Source organism: Chionomys nivalis, chromosome 26, assembly GCF_950005125.1.
Source record: "Chionomys nivalis chromosome 26, mChiNiv1.1, whole genome shotgun sequence".
NCBI lineage: Eukaryota > Metazoa > Chordata > Mammalia > Rodentia > Cricetidae > Chionomys > Chionomys nivalis.
In genome coordinates this window covers 7,352,439-7,373,082 of record NC_080111.1, presented here as the reverse complement: position 1 = coordinate 7,373,082, position 20,644 = coordinate 7,352,439, and positions in this window count along the sequence as shown.

The window sequence follows — 20,644 nt, the reverse complement described above, 5'->3', positions numbered from 1 at the left end:
CTCCTACAGATTAGAAGAAAGCCACGCTGCTGGGGACAAGGGACTTGAGCACCAGGGGCTGATGGAAAGATCTTAAGAGCCAACAATCTGTGCTCTGGACCATACTGCCCTGGGACGAGAGTACAGCACTCCTCAGTAGGTCTTTCTAGAAACCTGAGAGCGGAAGGCTATAGAGATGTTTGCCACTTAATACGTGGGTAAATTTGTCTTGGCATTTGAAGGAGAGACATCCTGAGTAATTCATCTTCACCCAGCCAGAATTCCCCAGCTCTTCTGGATAAGCACTCACAGGTTCTCCCTGGAAATTAGGAGGACTTTCCTACGGTCCCGATCAGAGGGCTGGGGCTTTCCTGCCATGCTGCTTCTTGCGTTGAGGTGTAGTTTCCAGAGGAGGAACTACACCGATCGCATAGACCCTGGGACTGTCTAGCTGTCCTCGGGTGTTCCTCAAGACATTTAATAAGTCATACCTCCTGTCCTAAGTGTGAGCTAATATTCCAGTTGTGCAGTGGGGTCCATTGTATGCTGTGTGCCTATGGGCAAAAATAGTGACAGAGTTGGCGGGAAGCTTTAAAACACACCACAATCTTCCTAACCCTGGGTCTTTCCTGGCAGAGAGAGGCCTGGACCTGAGCAGACTGTGTGCGCAGTCCGCCTTCCTCTGAGCAGCCTCCTGGTTTGTGATCAGCCTCCGACCAACTCTGTCTCGATTTAATCGTCACGAATTGGGAAACTGTTTTGTTTATCTTAAAAGATTGTGAACATAATTCCCCTTGGTTGCCACCTCCCATAAATGTGAGCTGTGGTATCAAATCCGAGGGTACTCCATGACCATCATTTTCACAGAAACGTCTAACTGTACTTGTACTTTTTTGACTTGTTAAACCGTTTGAGGTTTTTTTTTTTTTTTGTAGTGTTTCTTTTATTCTTTTTCTTTCTTCTTCCTTCCTTTTCTTTCTTTTGTTTTCTTTTTCTTTCTTTCTTTCTTTTTTTTTTTTTTGAGACAGGGTTTCTCTGTGTATATCAGGCTGCCCTCGAACTCATAGAGATCCTCCTGCCTCTGCCTCCTGAGTGCTGGGATTAAAGGCGTGCGCCACCACTGCCTGGCTTTTGTAGTGTTTCTTACAGCTGTCTTCCAAGGTAATTCTCAGAATATTCCAACGCTCAAAGAAAGAAAAAACAAGAATGCCTTGCTGCAGAACATATGCCCATGCTGGGTCGCGATGGTGCATGTTTCTGGGGCTCTGGTGAGAAGGACGGCCTGGTACCTCCTGTTTGCTGAATATAGGCTACACTGACTTCCAAGATGGGCACTGATGACCATAGCTGCCTCCTGCTACCTGAACACACTCAGAGAGCTCCTGCACATCTCCAGGTCACCGCTCAGGGCCAGGGAGCATTCTCTGAGACAGGCGCATGACTTGGATGCTGTCTCCACTTGCTCAAGCCTATAGAATAGATCCACAAGAGCGTTCCTCTCTCCAGCTTGCCTCCTGCGGGCGCTTAACTGCATAAGATGCTGGCAAACCTTGAAATGACATCAAAGCCGTGGGTAACGAGTCACAAAAGGACCTGTTTAGTTTCCTTAAAGGGCCACAAAGATGATAGCAGTTAGAAGTTTTGGCTGCCATAGAGGTCATAATTAGTGACCTCAATTTAATTTTTTCTCGCATTTGTCAACTTCATTCACACACACATACATACATACAAACACACACACATAGATACAAACACAAACACACACATCATTTGTGACTCAGTAATTTTCATCTATGAGTCAATAAAACCATTCCACCTCATCTTCCCCACACCCCATTTCCCCCAATCAAAATTGTATATTGAAGTCCTAACCCCAACACGCTACTCCAAACACCAACATGAACAGGTCTAACTGAGCCTTTACATAAAGGCTGAGATTGTGTTTTACTCTCTCACGCAGTGTTTTCCATTGATAACAGATAGTCGAAAACATTTGCCCTGCTAAATCTTGCTTCTGTAGCAGTGGAGAAATTCCCTTTTCCTCGACAGGTAGACATATTCACTGTTGCACAAGCAAGCTGGACTAATCCCCAGTTCAAATGAAGTAGACAGGAAGTGGTTTTCCTACCATAAGGGATAGGGATCGGATGACGGTGGCGCCTGGCCTTGCTCCTTCTTGCAACAACAGCAAGCATCTTCTATACTATGACCATCTTCTTCCTGTGTCTCCTCCGAATGATGGTGGCCTCCTAAGCCTTAGCCAGTTACAAAGCAAATTGCATGCATAGGAGCATATGCTTCTGGGAGTTGAAGCTTGGGAAAAACTTGGGTCTTTGAAGCAAATGCCAAAGCTGGTGCTTTCCTAGAATCCCAGCATTCAGAAGCCAGAGGAAGGGATCATGAGCTCCATCTCAGTCTGAGATAAATGGAAAATCCACCTCAAAACCAGCCAGTCAACCACTAACTAGCTAGCTACCTAACAACCAGTTTTTACTAAACCAAACCACTGAAAAGCCTATATTTAGAAAATATAGATGACAGTATTTGTTGGTGAAAATGTAGAAACATCAGAAAATTCTGGTTAGGATGTAAAATGGTACATCTGTTTTGGAAACTACTTGGCAATTCCTTCAAGTCAAGCATAAATTTTACATATGACCTGGTGAGTCTACTCTTAGACATCTACCTGTGTTATGATGTCATATGTTGCATGGGACCTGGTGAGTCTATTCCTAGATATCTACCCATGTCATGATGTCATATGTTACATAGGACTTGCAGAGTCTACTCCTAGATATCTACTCAAGCGTCATGATGTCATGTGTTACATAGGACTTGCAGAGTCTACTCCTAGATATCTACTCAAGCATCATGATGTCATGTGTTACATAGGACCTGGTGAATCTACTCCTAGATACCTATTCAAGTGTTATGATGGCATATGTTACATATGACCTGGTGAGTCTACTCCTAGAGGCCTACCCAAGGGTCATGACGTCATATGTTACATATGATCTAGTGCATCTACTCCTAGGTATCTACTCAAGTGTCAAGATAACATAGGTTTCTAAAAACAAACATAAAGGCACAGCATAGAAGGTGCATTCATAATATCCCTTAAGGGTTAGTAATCCAATGTCAATCAATACATGAATTAAAATAATGTGATTTAGTCCTACAACGAATACTCTACAGCAACCAAAAACAAAGAAGTACCACTGCATGTGACAATGTCAAAGAGCCTTGGTAGCTTACGCTAACAAAAAGAAAGAGCACACGCAAGCTCTGTGCATTATATAATCCGATTTCTATGAAATTTCCTGGAGAGACCAATCTAAACAAGACAGACAGCATAACAGCGACCGGAGGCTGGGGCTGGGGCAGGAATAGGGATTGAGTGTAAAAGGACCCAGGAATCTTTTGGGGGTGACAGAAAGCAAATTTTGTATAACTATAAATCTCCCGGAAATCACTAAACCAGATGTTTGAAAATGGCTGTGCTAGTTATACCTTTACAAAGCCTTTTACAAAACAAAGTGAAAACCCGAACAGAGAAAGTTAGCTGCAGACCTTGGTTTACAAACCCCAAAGGGGCCACTTGTCATGGAGAGTCACATCTTTCCCCCTAATTAGCCGACAAGGAAGTCGGCTAACTATGCTGTTGGATGAGACAGTATTTAGGCTCAATAAATGCAAAGGCTCACTGACAAGGCCCCCTGCAGTTTTCTGGGAAAACTCTGGCTCACCCATTGAGGGATGCCCTGTGGCCACTGTGTTCCCCTTGATGTAGCAACAGGGTCTTCAAGAGAATGGTGCATGCCTGGGAACTGTATTCCATGCAGATGGTCGGCCTATCTCAACCTGAAGAGATGAAGACAATTGCTTCTTTATCATTGGGTGCATGCCTGGGAAGCCACCTCGCTTGAGTAGAACTTGCGTGTGCTAGACTGTCATCTCGACCGTGGCAATAAATGAGGACGCTGGCATAAGACCCATGGATTCTCTACCTCCTTCTCAGTGTGTTCTACATCATGATCCGGCAGTGACAGCTTGTAAGATTTCTGGTCCCCTCCCCTGCAGCAGCAGCCACGTCACTCTCAGATGGAGCAGGACTATGTTTTGGGGGAGCTGATTGAGGGCTGAGTCTCCATGCTGCAGGTAGAGGGGCGAGAGAGAGAGAGAGAGAGAGAGAGAGAGAGAGAGAGAGAGAGAGAGAGAGAGAGAGAAATGTCGTGTGTTTGCATCTTGAGGTAGAAGAAAGAGGGTGAAGAGAGAGAGGTGGCCAAGCCAGGGAAACGATCCTCATCATGGCTTCGTTCCAACATCTAGGTTTGTCACCAGTAAAGGTGGATGTTTCTATGCTTATATCCCTTCCTCTCTACTCTAGTATAAGGGTTGGTTCTCTTTCAAAATCTTCAGTGGGATGAGGTAGCTAAATGATTCAGGTGATGGATTTCTCATAAAAACCTTCTTCACACTAAAAGGCAAATAAAGACTGATAAAGAATCCCAAGAATTACAAAAGAAAGGAGATACGGTGGGTCTCAAGTAGGAGTCGGACCCCTGAGGATGCTCAGAGGCTCTTCAGAATAGAATTGAGCCCGGGAAAGGAGGACCACGGGATTGTCTTTCTCCTTACAGGGAGCTCTGCTAAGTCTGTTTGAGTGACTTATGGGTTCCTCCTTGGAGGGTTTACCTCTGTCCCGAGTGCTAGGATCAGATGAAGCTGAAGCTCCAGGCTGAGCGGCAGGAAGCTGTGGCCCCCTGGGGCGGAGTATGTGCTCCCAGGGAGCCTCAGGCTGCTCTGGTTTCTTTAAACTTACCCAAGCTTGAGTCCGGTTTTTTTTCAGCCTTGACTGACTGTGAACCGCTGGCCTATTGCTCCATCTTGTCCCCGTCATGAATATTTTTTTTTCCCAAAGCTTCCCTGACGTGGCAGATAAGTTAATATCCTACCCACGAATAGGCTTTTTATTTTAAAGAGAAAATTGTCTAAAGCACATGCCTTGTATCTCAAATGGCTTAAGTGTGAAGGATTTCCTTTTCTTGGTTGTCCATCCAGGGCCCTGCATTCAGGATGCTTCTACGGGACACTGTTTTGTTTGTGGCTAATAAATTGTTGATTCTGGCAAATGCTCCATCACCTTTACCCCAGTATTGCTGACTGAGCCTCTGGGGTGCCCACGAATCAGCCAATGCTGACCTACACCCCGGCTCTTGTTTCAACCTTTCATTTTGAGACAGAGTCTTACTAAGTTGAGCAGGCTGGTCTTGAATTTGCTCTTTAGTCTCAGCAGGCTTTTAAGCAGATATCCTCCTGCCTCAGCATTCCCCATTCTGGTGATTAGAGGCCTGTGTCAGCAAGTTCGACTGACACCCTCTCTGTCATGTTGAGAAAACATACAGGGAAGTTTTTCTGAGACTCAAGTTCAGGAAATCTTTTGCCTCTTCCTCTTAGTGCGTGCTTTCAGAATGCTGGCAGTGATGTTCTTGGAACAGTGTGTTCCTTCTTAACTTTGGGACAACCCAGTTGCCGTACGTTTAGACTCCCTGGGCATGGCTGGCATCTGAAATCTAGTTCTCATTTCTGCCCCGACTGCATCTCTCTTCAGGTGGTCGGGGAAGGAGGTAGGTGGGGCAGTACTATGTATAGTAGTTTGACTCCTCCTAATTTGGGGCAAAGATTTCTTTCCAAAAGAAATTTCAAAGAATATTTTAGGGTGTGTCTTGTGACTTTTTCTACTTTGAACTAACATGAGACCCAAACCCAGATGTAACTGTAGAGCGGAAACTGTTATTGAGCTCTGCATTTTTCTTCGCTCCCCTCCCTGCCTCTCCCCTTCACTTCAACCCTCTCCCAAGGTCCACATACTCCCAATTTACTCGGGAAATCTTGTCTTTTTCTACTACTCATGCAGATAAGATCTATGTAAGTCTCTCTTAGGGTCCTCATTGTTGTCTAAGTTCTCTGCGATTGTGATTTGTAGGCTGGTTTTCTTTGCTTTATGTTTAAAAACAACTTCTGAGTGAGTACATATGATATTTGTCTTTCCGGGTCTAGGTTACCTCACTCAAAATAATGTTTTCTAGATCCATCCATTTTCCTGCAAATTTCAAGCTGTCATTTTTTTCCTGCTGTGTAGTGCTCCATTTTGTAAATATACCACATTTTCCTTATCCACTCTTCAGTCAAGGGGCATTTAGGTTGTTTCTCGGTTCTGACTATGACAAACAATGCTGGTATGAACATAGTTGAGCATGTGTCCTTGTGGCACGATTGAGCATCCTTTGGATATATACCCAAAAGTGGTATTACTGGGTCTTGAGGAAGGTTGTCTCCTAATTTTCTGAGAAGTTGCCACACTGACATCCAAAGGGTTTGTACCAGCTTACACTCCCACCAGAAATGCAGGAAGTGTTCTCTTTACCCCACATCCTCTCCCACATCAGTTGTCATCAGTTCAAACATCTTTGTAACGTGCTGTAAGAAGACTCCACCGTTGGATGGGCCATTCTCTTGACCCAATTTCCTGCAACGGTTGAAAGGATTCTGGCTTAGCATAAAAATCCACAGCCATGATCTCCACCGTATTTTGAAGATCTTCTAATGCTCTATGCAGTTTGATCTCTTGTCTAATGTGGATGCCACAAAAGTCACATAGGATCCACACCAAACTTTGTCTCCGGCTCCTTGTTTATGCCAACTAAATGTCCTTGGTAGCTGATTGGTTTTGTCTCAAACAATCCTTGACATTTCTCTAAGCGATCGGCTCCAAATTTGAGCCGCTTGCAGAGACGGTTTCCAGCCGGAACGCTATTTTTAGACGTCGACGGCAGAGCAGCCCATTCCCAGGAAGCACTCTGGCTCACTTCGGTGCCTGTAGCTACTCTTTTCCCCAGGGCGTTCCACTTCGGCCTGAGCTGGTCCCAGGAATTCTGGATCCCGAGCCAGAGGCCCCTGCAGCGAGTTTAAGAGAGGGCAACTGTGGGCCTTGAGGAGGGCAGCCAGCTGGGAAACAGTTGCTTTATCCTGAGAGAGGCACAGCAGTTGCTGCCTTGTCTCCGTTGTTGGAAACTCTGCCGTATCTTGGTGCATCCCTGGCCACCAAGTCATATTGCCACCAGCTGGAGGATGAAGTCGACCATGGGTGGAGAAATCTGAGCTGGGGGACAATAAATTCCTGTATTGAAGCTCTCATGAGTCATCTGTTGCTAGCCGCATGCTGGCTAATGGCAAGTCGGCCCCGAAGTTTGTGACGTTCTCCTGTCAAGTGTTCCGCCAGTCACCAAGTTCTAGGTGTGGCTAGCCCCCTCGTTCTAGGAAACACACTTAGGTGATTAGCAAATCAGGCAGATTAAAAACCGCAAGTGAGGAGCAGAGAAAGGAACAGGTAGACAGAAAGCCAGAAACTGGAGTGCAAGGGGGCAACGCTGGGGACAGCAGTCCTTCCAATCTGTAGCCCTTGTGGGTGGCAGAGCAGCGCGCGTAGTCCAAGGGCGCATGCGTGGTGAGAGCTGTCTGATTTAGAAGCCCGATGAGGTTGAATAATGTTTAGCAGGATATCTTCGTAAATAAGGAGGATGAACGATTAAGAGGATAGACTTATCTGAAAAGACGCACAGAAAACAAACTTCCTTCCCAGAGACGTTGAGTGCTGTGTATATATGCTGTATAAAATGTGCTTCACCCAGAGAAGAGAGACAGGTAACGGCCTGCTTGCTCCAGAAAGCAGCTCGTTTCAGAGTCCCTATGATAAAGCCCGACAGGAAGCAGATCTGATGAATGAGGACGTGGTTTCCGTGTTTCTGCAAGGCATCCTGCTTTGGTTCAGTGGCTTGGCCAGGCGAGGCACCCTAAGCTGCTTCCTCCAAAGCTGCCGGTAGGAAGAAAATAAGCCGGTTTGATGGAGTAGAAGGGAGTTGAGCGCTCCTAATTAAAATGTAAATACTTCCCAGAGCCAACAGCTTGTAGACAAAAAAGAAAATATGATTGGAAAGATGGCCCTGCAGTAAAACCTCCACCAGGCAAAATAGATTCTAAGTCTGCATTAGACCTGAGCCAATCTGTTGATGTAATCAACTCACCGAGAAGTTACTCATACCAAGTCATCTGAAGCCACACGCAGGAAAACAGGTGGCTGCTGTGGCTGCTGAGTAACACGGAGGTTTTTTTTTTTTTTTTTTTTAAACCGGATAAAGGGGGCCTCGGTGGCTCAAAATGCATGAACGAGGTGTGATGGGGTCTTTCTGTAATGAGCTGGTCCCTCTGTCATCTCACAGGCCACTCCCACCTAACAGGCTGGGCAGGCATCTCTGCCGGCCCTGCATTTCAGCTGCCTTGCCCTGGTCCTTTGGAGGTTCAAAGTCCCCCCCCCGTGCCCAACAGTGCGATAAAGTGCAACTTAAGATAAATACTTAAGGTGACAACATTTTTAATTGCTAACCATATGTGTTCTATCCACAGTAACATATGAGCACACGGTATAATAACAAGAACACCACAAAGGAAGCCTTTAGACGGTGAAATCATTTTTGCTAAGCCTGGAACTTTTAGATTAGCCATTTTCCGTGGCATTTTCTCCTCCATACTAGAGATTTGGTGTCTGCCCCGTGCCACTAGTAAAGACATTGCTGTCATCAATTATCATTTTGTTGGCGTTGTCCTACGCGCTGTGATTTCATTATTACACCGTGGATAAAATTATTATTATTATTATTGCCTGGTTTGAGGGGTAGGATTTTGCTGTGTAACTCTGGCTCTTAGTTTGTAGCTCAGATTGACCTTGATCAGATTGACCTTGATCAGATTGACCTTGATCAGATTGACCTTGATCAGATTGACCTTGATCAGATTGACCTTGATCAGATTGACCTTGAACTGGTGGCATCCTCTTGCCTCAGCCGGCCAAGCTCTGGAACTACAGGGGGCAGCCACTATCTCCAACTGTGAATACGGTTAGCAAGCCTGTTTTACAGACAGGGAACCTGACGTTTAGAGATAACATTTGCTTGGAGACACAGACTGAGGGAATCGCGTGGGTTACCAGTTCAACGTAGACTCATTCTCATTGATTTCCATGGTGAAAGTGGTGATCCTTTCCGTGGTTCCTGACAACTGCCACCCTGAGGTCTTCTGTGACTGTCCTCCTGTCCTTCAAGGGCCTTGAGACACAGATGCATTCTGATAAGTTGTTTTGAGGAAGAAGAAGGTAAGGATCACTAAGAAAGGTAGTGAGATGCTCATGATGGGTGTCAGTCTTGTCTGGATTGGAGGACAGACAGACACGCTGTAACAGAGGCTTGCTATAGCACCCTTCTTTAGCTGAGATAGTTCAGTGCCACAGTTCTTAAATATACAAGGTCTACATCAACTTCCCCCGTTTCTTTGCTCATTCTCCTGATGCTAGCTTATACTTTAGCTTGATAGAAACAACCAATCCGAACATTTTGGCAGTCTCCCGCCATTGGCCGTGGCAGTCCTGTTCAGTGACATTATGGCATGTGGACCAGATGACGTCTCCAGCCTGTTGTGCACGGTGGGGGTGTCACCCTTGTTTTCATACAGATTTTCTGCGTAAACTCCACTTTCCCGCTGGATTTCCCAGCTGGCTTCACAGGGTGTGGAATCTACACTGTAGATGGTTTGACCTTGGTGACGTCCTAACGGTTCGCACCTGCATGACCTTCAGGAGGCCCAGGCCCCCACATTCACACTCAGGCTTCACGTTTCTGTTTTCTACTATTGGAGACACCCCTGTGCAACATGTATGTTCATACACAATGCACATGTTATATTACACACAATTACATGCTTATGTTCTACTAATCCATGATCGCTGTGAAAAATATTAAATAGCAAGAAATCTGTGAAAATTAACGGAAAAGTTTGAGGCCAGCTTAGTTTGCTTCTATCGTCAAGAACCTATCTGGCAGAAGGAGGGAGAACATGAGCAAGGAAATCAGGACCACGAGGCGTGCACCCACCCACTGTGACAGTGGAACTGATTTATTGGGAGCTCTCCAAGGCCAGCTGGACTGGGACTGAATAAGCATGGGTTGAAACTGGACTCTCTGAACAAGGCGGACAATGAAGGCTGATGAGAAGCCAAGGACAATGGCACTAGGTTTCGATCCTATTACATGAACTGGCATTGTGGGAGCGTAGCCTGTTTGGATGCTCACCTTCCTGGACCTAGATAGAAGTGGGAGGACCTTGGTCTTCCTGTAGAGCAGGGAATTTGGACTGCTCTTCAGTATCGAGAGGGAGGGGGAGTGGACTGGGGGGAGGAGAAGTGGAGTGGGGATAGGGGGAGGGGAGCGGGGGGAGGGGGCAATATGTGGGAGGAGGGGGAGGGAAATGGGAAACGGGGAGCAGTTGGAAATTTTAAGTAAAAAAGAATAAAAAAAAAAAAAAAAAAAAAAAAGAACCTATCTGGCCAGGGCTCTGCTCTCAAAGAGTACTAAGCCACTACAGACAGCTCCCAGCTTGGGTCATGTGTACACCATTTCCATCTGTGATGGTGGGAGAGTAGTATTCACTCAGCAGAAAGAAGGCTTTGAATTTTGATTATTTTCCTTCTTGAGACAAGGTCTCATGTATCCAAGATGGCCTCAAACTCACTTAGTCAGTAGTGACCTTGAGCTTCTGAGCCTCCTGCCACTGCCTCCTTGGTGCTGGTATTGCAGGCTTGTGCCACCAGCTAGATCTAAGTCGTGCTGGGTTTTGTATATGCTACGCCAGCCCTTTGACAATCAAGCAAAGCCCTCAGCTTTCAGATTTGAATTTTGAGCTTGGCAATCTGTCGGCCAATACTGTTCGTTGATGCTGAGCATGGTAGTTCCTTACTGACTGCTCACCGTCAGCCACGGAGCCGCAGAGGTTCTCAGCGGCTCCGAAGCTGTGGATTGGCTAAATTTGATGACTTAATGCATTTTGACTTCTGCCAGTTTCAATTCACGACAAAATCACTGTGATACAACCCATCAGAAGTTGGTAAGCATCTGCTCTGTCTCGCATCTTTCAGCCACCCACTGACTTCCCTTTGAACCGACTGCTTAGACATTATGGGTTGCAAGCATTTATTTTTATTTTGTGGATTGTGGGTGGATTTTGTGCCCGGTTTGGTTCTATGTGCCATCCATGGATTTCCCCCCCTCCCCTCGCCTGCTTTGGGTCTTCTGTTTCTATGAAAGAACTCAGAAAGATTCAAAAGCTATGTTTTAGCTACTTTATCTTCCCAGGCTTCTGATTTGAGCAACAAGTTAAAAAATGATCCCAGAACAAGACAAACGTCATCTTTTAACTGGCCTGAGAAATACTATTGTCTAGAAGGCAATTGCTGACAACCTTGGGTGTACCTTAGCAACACCCTGCTTCTGTAACCCAGCCGATTTCTGGGTCTCCATGGCCAAGAGCTTGTGGGTTAATTGTTCTTGGGCCTTGTGCTCCCGGGGCGGTTGTAATGTGTAGTCAAGCTTGATAATTGCTGACGTGAAGACGCAAACATTTGGTGAAGCCTTTCTACCGTCTGTCCATTCTGCACACAGATATGGCCCCTCCCCCCATCATTATTCCCCCGTGTGGCTCAGGTGAGGCTGACTCACTCCTGACAGCAGGGGTTGTCAAGGCGTCGGAAACACAACAGATCAGGTGCTCCAGTTCTCCCTAAGGACAAAGACAGAGCCAGCTGAACCAGTGAAAAAAGTCCCCATGAGATCTGGGAGAACTGTCATAAAAGAGACCGTTTTCCCCCACAACCTTCCAGAGCTTCATAAGTTTAGATTTCCCAGACGCGGTAAATCGATGTTAGAAAGAGATTTAGAGACGGAAACGTTGCTGAGATACGGAAATAGTAAAAGGTACCCTGGCGACACTGTTGCTGACTGGCTTTGTTAAAGCAAAGTTTTTCTGGAAGCTCGGGTTGGCCTTGAACTCACAGCGGTTCCCTTGCCTCAGCCTCCCGAGGACTAGGCTTACAGGGAGGCATGAACCACCATCGCTAGCTTGGTGATGAACTTTTTAGGAATTTAAAATCCAAGACTTCGTTTCATCTAACTACAGAGCAACTAAGAAGCTCACACTTTGGGCTTGCTTCTCAAAACAGGTCTCTGCTTCTGGCTAGTGCATGCGATTGATGGCCATCCACTGGTACGGCTGGAATCTCTGAAGTGTGTGCTCAACAACAGAGGATGAGGACAAGGTAGGAGAGCCACCTGGAAGGTGGGCAGCGGGGACACTGCCCTGGACAAGCTGAACGATGCCATATGCCAGTCACCTTCCCACGTGCCCTAGCTGAATGGCTTCCTTCCAGCTGTGACTCACGGTTGGGTGAGCCGAGCTACTGTCTCTGAGCCCCCACTTACCCTGTCAGCAACAGTAACAGCTACAGACCCGGGTTACCGCCCTTGTTCTGTGGGGAAAGGAATGGGGCATGGACTCTGAGCGCTCTCTTTATAACCGTTCTCCACAGGAGAAACCTGGACGTAATAGGCAATAATGGTTCTTCATCTGCTCTAGGCCCAGATGTGTTCCTAGAGTTCCCAGTGATGATACACTCTCTTTTTCTGTTATTGCTTCTACTTTTGTTATTTATACCCTTAAATCTCGAGTAACACTTTTTTTTTTCTTGTGTTTAATCAAATTACTGTCAAGAAACATGTTGCTGAGTGAGTATTGGAAATTACCTTTTATTTATTTTTTTCCTGGCTGTTTAGACTTTGAGTGTGTATTAGATTTAGTATGCCGGATCCAGAGCTGACTGCCTTCTGGGAGTCCTCCTACCGTGGCCTTATCCACAGGGCTATTTCTGTCCCATCAGCCTTCCCTGTGATTCATTGACATTGATTCTCGTGTACACCGCCACTCCTTGGGGCTCCTCCACAGCCAACACCTTTTGCAAACAGCCCCTTGTTTGACCTTCCTTAGGCTGTCTTATTCTTAAACCCTGAATGCAACCTCCCTTCCCCTTGTCCCTACTGGTAGCAGATTAATCATTGTTCCAGGGACATCCAGGGACATAGTAGATTCTTTTTTTATTATTTATTTTTTTCTTTTTCTGCTTTTCTAAAGAATCTTTTTTTTTAAAGATTTATTTATTTCTTATATAGTGTTCTGCCTGCATGTATGCCTGCACACCAGAAGAGGGCACGGGATCTCATTATAGAAGTTTGTGAGCCGCCAGGTGGTTGCTGGGAATTGAACTCAGGACCCCTGGAAGGGCAGCCAGTGCTCCTAACCTCTGAGCCGTTTCTCCAGCCCCAACCCTAATTTGTAGATTCTTACTGACAGTAAAATGTTCTCCAAAGGACTGAAATGCTCACTTTTAGTTATATCTACAGCACGCAAGTCAAAACTTTTCGACATACTGCCCGAGAGTACCCACCCCTAAACGGGAGCAATATTTATCCACTGAAGAGAAATTAAATTCAAAACAAACACAAAGCTCGTTTTCCCTGATTCATTTGTCAAGTATAATATAACGTGAACATCTAGAGGTGAAGAGCTATTTACTCACTGCAGAGTTCTTTAACCAGTGAGAAGATGTTAAAATTATCCCTTAGTCAATTTAAGCTACAGATAAGATTTCAAAGTAGCAAGAACGAGAAGTTTAAGAATAAAATTTGGGGATGGGTATAGCATGTGTTTTGAAAGTGTCTTACTTCTTTTCTAAGCTTCATTCTCTGACAATGATGAGAAATGCGAGCCTGTTTTTCCTCATTGTCAATCCCCTCATTCCAATCAGCAATAAAGCAGGGCAGGGTTACCTTGCTTGAAGCTGCTCTTTGTGGACCTGTTAATTGGTCCTAATGCGGTGCGGTGCGTTTAGTTACACACTGTGAATGAGTTTACAGCTCTGGCTCCCTCCCCTAGGGACCACTGAGGAGCACCATGGGAAAAGATGTACCCATCAATGATGGTACAAAAGGACATCAAATGTGTGTGGCTAACTTAAACTAAAAACGCGCTTGGCACAAATGAGGAATTGTACAGCTAACTGAAAGCCTAGCAAAGATGAATGGATGTAATAAAGGTAGCATGGCTGTATCCTTGAGGGAAGGCTCTTTGAGGCGCACCCTTGGCTGCGAGGCAGAGGCCGGGGGGAGCACAGCAGCCGCCAGTGCATGGCTCTTGGCAGGACTCAGGGCTGGAAACTTACGAACTTCTCCGGGCTTTGGTTTCTGAGTCTGTGAAACCGGGAGAGGGGAAAAAAAAATCTGTACTCCACAGGACTGTAGGGAGAGTTGAGGAACTTACTGCAGGTGACATGTTTAGAAGGGTGTGGCCAATTGCAAGCCTTTGCTGTAGATTTATTCGTTATTTGCACTGTTTCTTATACAGGCCCCGCTATTCTAATTATGCTATCAGAGAGGACTGTGACTTGCTTCGTGCCATGCTGTGTGTGACTGAATCCCTCCTAGGCTGATCTGTCTTTTGGCTCATGTGTTTTGTCTGTTCTGACTTGCAGAGGCATTCTGGGTTCATCTGAAAAAAATAAATGGGAAAATTTTAAAAGGGGGACAGATAAAAGAGGAGATGGTCATACATGATTGTATAAACAATGCAGATGTTTCTGGGAACATGGAAGATAATTAGGGTGCTGGTGGTGTTCGTTATTCTGCTTGTGGGATTTACTATGCTACTGGAATCCTAGTCAAAGTTATTAAAACTTTACCTTTAAAAGGTGTAATTTATGTGTGAAATTATACTACAATAAAACTTGAGCACAAAGGATAACGGAAACTAAAAAAGTAAATAACTAAGTAGGTACGTATATGAACAAAACAAAGAGCGTGTTTGCTTTAGCAACAGTGGCAGCTGGGTAGCCATTTAACCTGGACCTCTCAATTCCAGTCCTCAGCATACAGCCAGAAATGAACATTTGTCCCTGGCAACATCAGGCAAAGGATATTCCTGTCTGCTTCATTCATAATGACTCCAAATTACAAAGAACCCCAGGTTCCGCTGACGGTAGGATGGGTATACAAACCTTACAGTATTTAAACAATGGAAAAACCATACATGCTGAAGGCTGAGGCAGGAGCATTACTGTAAATTCTCAAAAACGAAAAAGAAAGAAAGAGGAAGGGAGAGAAGGGAGGAAAGAAGGGAGAGGGAAAAATTCCATGTAATGTAGAAGAGTGGAAAAATTTCCAGACATAATGCTTACTGAAGGACAGAGAACACAAAGGATGCTTGTGCTCTAAGGACCTAACAGGCTCAACTCGTCCACAGTGACGGAATCTTAGTTGCTAAGGAGTGGTTCCTGCTGACTGGGAGGAGTCACTGAGAGCCCTCAGGTGCTGGAAGTTTTTTAGATCTAGATCTGGGGTTGATTGCATGAGTGTGTATATGTAGAATCTGTTGAGCTATGTACTAAAAGTTGGCCTTTCCTGTAAGTAGATTATACACTTAAAAAAAAAAAAACCCTAGTCTGAATAAAAGATGAGGAAAGATGTGAGATCCCAAAAGAAGAATCAGCAGGCTTTACTTTCATGAACACACAGACATTGAACACACAGACATTGAACAACCTCTGCAGCTGAGAGAGATAATATTTTCAGAAATGTGTCTAGATGAAGATTTGTGGCCAAATGATGCTCAGCTCAGCAACGTCCTTAAATCTAAAAGGATCCTGGGAGGGAATTGCAGAGGTGGGGAAGGAGAAGTCAAGGGGCCTGTGTGGAAGCTTCCTTCTCCACTCAGTCCCAGCTCTGGACTGACTTGTCTGCTGGTCCAGGGCAGGGGTGGCGGGTGAGCTCCCGCACCCTCCTTAATCTCAACACCTGTGGCTCAGGGCTCTCCAGTGCCTGCCAGTGACTCTCTTAACCAGAGGGCTGGCTGGTTAGATAGGCGCTGACGTGTAAACACTGAGGGATAGGCACGTAGCAACAGGAAGCGGGGACCCAAGGAATCTAGTCAAAACCCTGGTAGTGTCTGGCAGGCTTGTTTGGCCAATCGGCATTCTTACGTTACCTTGAAAAGCCAGCACGGTCCCTTCTTTCTTGCGTATCTTCTTCTTCATTGTATTTCGTCTTTATGACATCCTGTGGGATCGTAGGGTCAGCTATTCTCCAGCAAGGATACCGAAGTCAGAGAGTAGGCTCCCCTCTCACTCTGCAGATTTAGCAGCTTGCCCTGTTGTTGGCAGAAGTTTTGTAAGCTGCTCTTCAGAATGCTTGGGTGTGAGGACCAATCTGTGTTTTATAAAAAGCTCCAGCCTGATCTCCCTGTGTGGCCAGATTTAGAAACAGAATGATTGAGTGACATTCCCAGGTCCAAGGGAAACAAACACTTGCGGGCCATAGATGGGCGTTTCCCTTCAACCATTTGGGAAGAGCTATAATAATTCCATTCTAACGTATTTCTTTCTATATACAGAATCTCATACACACACACACAGACACACACACACACACACACACACACACACGCAGGTTTCCTTGGACAAACTTCCTGTTGTTGCCTCCTCCTAGGTGCTAGGATTATAGGTCTATGTCATCAGGTTTAACCTGGATTCTTTTTGTTTTTAAACATATAATGCATTTTTTCCAAGTAGACAATGTATTTCAAGCAAGTTTCAAGAGAGCTATACAGAATAGAATTAGCCTTCCTAATCCTGTTCTTATGGCTCTTGCCTTCCTGATATGGAGTCACGGTTTGTTTTATCATTTTTTTTTCTTTTCAAGCACCTTTTGTTTGTTTGATTTTGGTTTCGAAAGACAAGGCCTTACTATGTAGCCCTGGCTGGCCCAGCGTTTGTTATGAGGAGACGGCTGGCTCAAATTTACCATGCTCCTTCTGTCTCAGACTGCTTTCTTATGCTTTTGAGTTTATCAAATCCTCATGAAAATCACGTTAATTCCTGTCAACTCTTGCCTTGTGTTTTTCTCCTTACTATTATTTATAATTTTATGGATTTTGTGATGGTCACTTGCACCGTGGTTTGAATGTGTTACGAGGTCCACACGTTAGGAACTTAGCCCTCAATATAACAATTTAGAGGAGGTATAGCCAAAGCAGAAGTAAACAGGCCATGAAGGCTCAGCCCTTGTGGACATATTCTTGACATCATTGTTAGGCAAGTTTAAGTTTAGCCATCTGTTCTGTTACTCCTGTACCCTGACACATAGCGAGAAAACCTCCGTTAGATGCCAGCCCCCGAATTTTGGATTTGCTAAGGGAACCACAAACCAATCCATCTCGGCTCATTACAAATTACGCAGTCCATTCTGTTACAGCGGCACAGAAGAACCATGGCATCAAGCTTTGGAGTTTCGCATTTCCCTGAAGACAGCATAATGTCAACAAAGCAAGTAATTAAAGTGAGGAGGCGCTGACTGTGGGTGAAGGGTATGGCAAGTTGTTCACACAGCAAGCCATTAAGCAAAGTGACTCCCGAACTCAATAAAGCAAGATTCGCCCTGGCTAAGCAGCCCTGGGATAAGGCAGAGTTGATGACATCAATGCAAACTTTCAGCCAGGGAAAATCTTGGCGACAGAAGCTAGCTATAAATGACCTCTCAAACTCGGAGAGCTAGGCTTTACTTAAACGTGGGGCCAACTTCCGCTTTTAAAGATAACACACTGCTCTTCGGGGCTGGATATCCATCCGTCAGAGTAGAGTAGGTTGTCTCGGTGCTGAATGATTCGAAATTGTTCCTTCTTTGTGTCCAAATAAAGAGCCTCACCGGTGTGAGGTCGCTTTCTCTGGAGAAAGGGATTGCTTGGTCCAGCGAGATGGTTCACAGGGTAGAGGCATTTACCAACAAGATTGATGGCTGCGTTAGATGCTGCTCAGATCCCACAGGTCAGGAGAAGAGAGCAGATTCTTGAAAGCCATCCTCTGACTTTCAAACACACACACACACACACACACACACACACACACACACACACACTTGACTTTTCTTATTGAAGTCAGTTTCTTGGGTGTGACCCCATGTCAACCATTGGCCACTTTCTTAGCCCTGCCTAGGTTTTGTCATTGCTAAACTGAAAACCCCACCTATAGACCACCTTAGGACTGGGTACGAGGATGGCATGCAGTAATGTGTTTCAAGCCCTTGCTTATTGCCAGTGAGTGATAAATTCTCCATAATGATAACAACAGCACCAAGGAAACATTGTCACAAAATGCTGCCTATGTTTGACATTGATTGTTAACCCAATCACTTATAATATCTATGAAACACTGATAAAATTTAATTTGCCTTTTGAAAGCTTCAAACTGGTCTTATTCTCCACCCCTTACTCAATCAGCCTGCGATTGTTCACCACCGCGGTTGACAGCCGTCTCCATTCAACACATCTAAGAGTTAGCCGAGGCTTACGGCACACAGCTGTAACCCCAGGGTGTGACTAAGGAAAGCAGAAAGTAAGTTCTGGGTAAGCCTGGATGTACAGCAAGGTCCCGACTCAGCAAACAACTAAGCAACATGATCCTAAGAAATGTATTACAGCATTTAAAAATAACAAAGACCTCCATCCATTAAAAGACGTGGAAAACACATGATGATGTCATGAATCGGAGGCCTATTTTGGCTGAGATACTCTTTTTGTTTCATTTTTATTGGTTGGTTTTGTTTTTGAGAACAGGTCTCACTGTGTGTCCCTGCCTGGCCTGGAACTCAACATATACACCAGGCTCACCTTAAATTTTCAAAGATCTACCTGTCTCTGACTCCCCCGTGCTGGGATCAAAGGTATGCATCACCATGCCTGGCACTATTGACTTACGGTTGGTTGGGGCAGGCATATAATAATCAGATAGTCACGAGAATGGAGCTCATTAGTAAGCAAGAGAAACGCTGTAAAGAAATAAGGCATGTTCTTATAGTAACAGATCCTTGACCTTGCTAGGATTCTCTGGGGAAATTATACTTGAGCCAAGACACATGCCGTAACCAGAGCCAAGCGGAGGGGTCATTTGTACTGGGTGACGCAACTATAGCCGGGACACTTTCTGCCTTGTGAGAACACCACAAAGCAGACAGAAAACAAGAGATTGTGGGCAGGGAAGCAGCCTCTAGGTGAGGCTGAGGAGGGTGTGGCCAATGCCTGCAGAGCCTTGCACAGAACCCTTTCTCTTTTGCTTGGGAAGCCCTGGAAAGATGGAAGCTGATGCACGGGTCAAGACATGGCTAACGTTTTGCAAAGATGGTGATTGCAGCAGTGTGTGGTGTGGACAGGTGAGAGGCTGAGAATAAATGCAGCAGGGACCATAGCAGGTGACGACTGGGAAAGTATAGGGAGAGGTAGTGGGTACTGGGACTGGGACCTTCACAGAAGATATGAAAGGAAGTACGTTCATGTCCTCAATGGTCATAGGCAGGCATACTCAGGAGCGGGACTTGGTGATGTGAAGATGTGGGAGTCAAAGGGCTCCCGGTTTCTGACATGAGTGACTGAGAATGTGAGGTGCCTCTGTGAATACAATAACCACTATAAAAAGGCATTGTAGCACTCAGAGTTTGCACTCGAGGTGACAGATATGCTGAATACGCTTCACCTTATATAAAGGAACGGAAACACAAAAGGGACAAGAGGCCTGATGGGTATTTTGTCCAGAATGCGGTCACGGCTGGTCCAGTTCTAGCAGTTGACTTTGGGCCTGGTGTGCTGGCTCATGCCTGCAATTCCAGCACATGCAGTGGGCGGGGGGGGGGGGGGTAGGGGAGGCTGGAGCAGGAGCCCTAGGTCTGAACTTCTCAGAAAGAAAGCAATGCTGTCGGACAACACTTGGGTGCAAACTTTCAAATTGCTTCCCCTTGAACTTGCATAGAGGATGATAAAATGTACAAACACACAGGACCAGGCGATGGAGCAGAAGACAGCGACAGTAAAATTGTAGATTAGATGAACTAGGACATCCAGGAAGACTAATCTTACACTTTCAGTAAGCACCTCCACTACAGTGCAGAGTTCATAGAGGGTGAGACGCAGACACCTTGGGTACACGCACTTGCGGTCCCGAGGAAGTAATGGTGTATTATGGTATTAGAGACTAGGGATCAACAGTAAGTTTGAAATTCATTTACTGTGGCTTCCTCCATTTTCTTCTTTTACTTGACTCCCAGAGCATGGGTAGAGAGGTAGGCAGGCTTTCATTTTCCCAGAAAAAAACCCGGACTCATTCCCTGCGCTGTCTCCATTGGCCTATAAAGAAAGGCACTGACCTTGGCCCAGTGTAGTGGTCTCTGTTACACCGTCCTAAAGCAAACAAAGGAGAGCTTCTTTTTTGCACAGAGTACCAACTTTCAATTCCATTCTCAAAACAAAGCTAGGGACGCACAAGGCCTGCGTGGGATGGCAAGAATCTGTAAAAAGCTTACTAATGAAGGATAGGGACCAAAACAAATAAAAGGCAGTAACCCAAAGGAAACAAATTCTGCCCATGCAAAACTTCAAACATAAACTCTCTTGTCTTCAGAGGGATAGGGGAAGATAGGAAACAGTAATGGGAATGTCTACAAAAGGAATATTTGGTGAACTCGGAAGAGGCTTGCCGCTAATATATGACATTAGAGATGAGAAATTCAATATACAAGCTAAAATATAAAGTTAGGAGAACCCCCAAGGAAGTAAGCAAAAAGACTAATATCAGGATGATGTGGGGAAGAAGAGATGTGGAAATCAGAGGACCTGTCAGGAGGCTCAACATCTAATA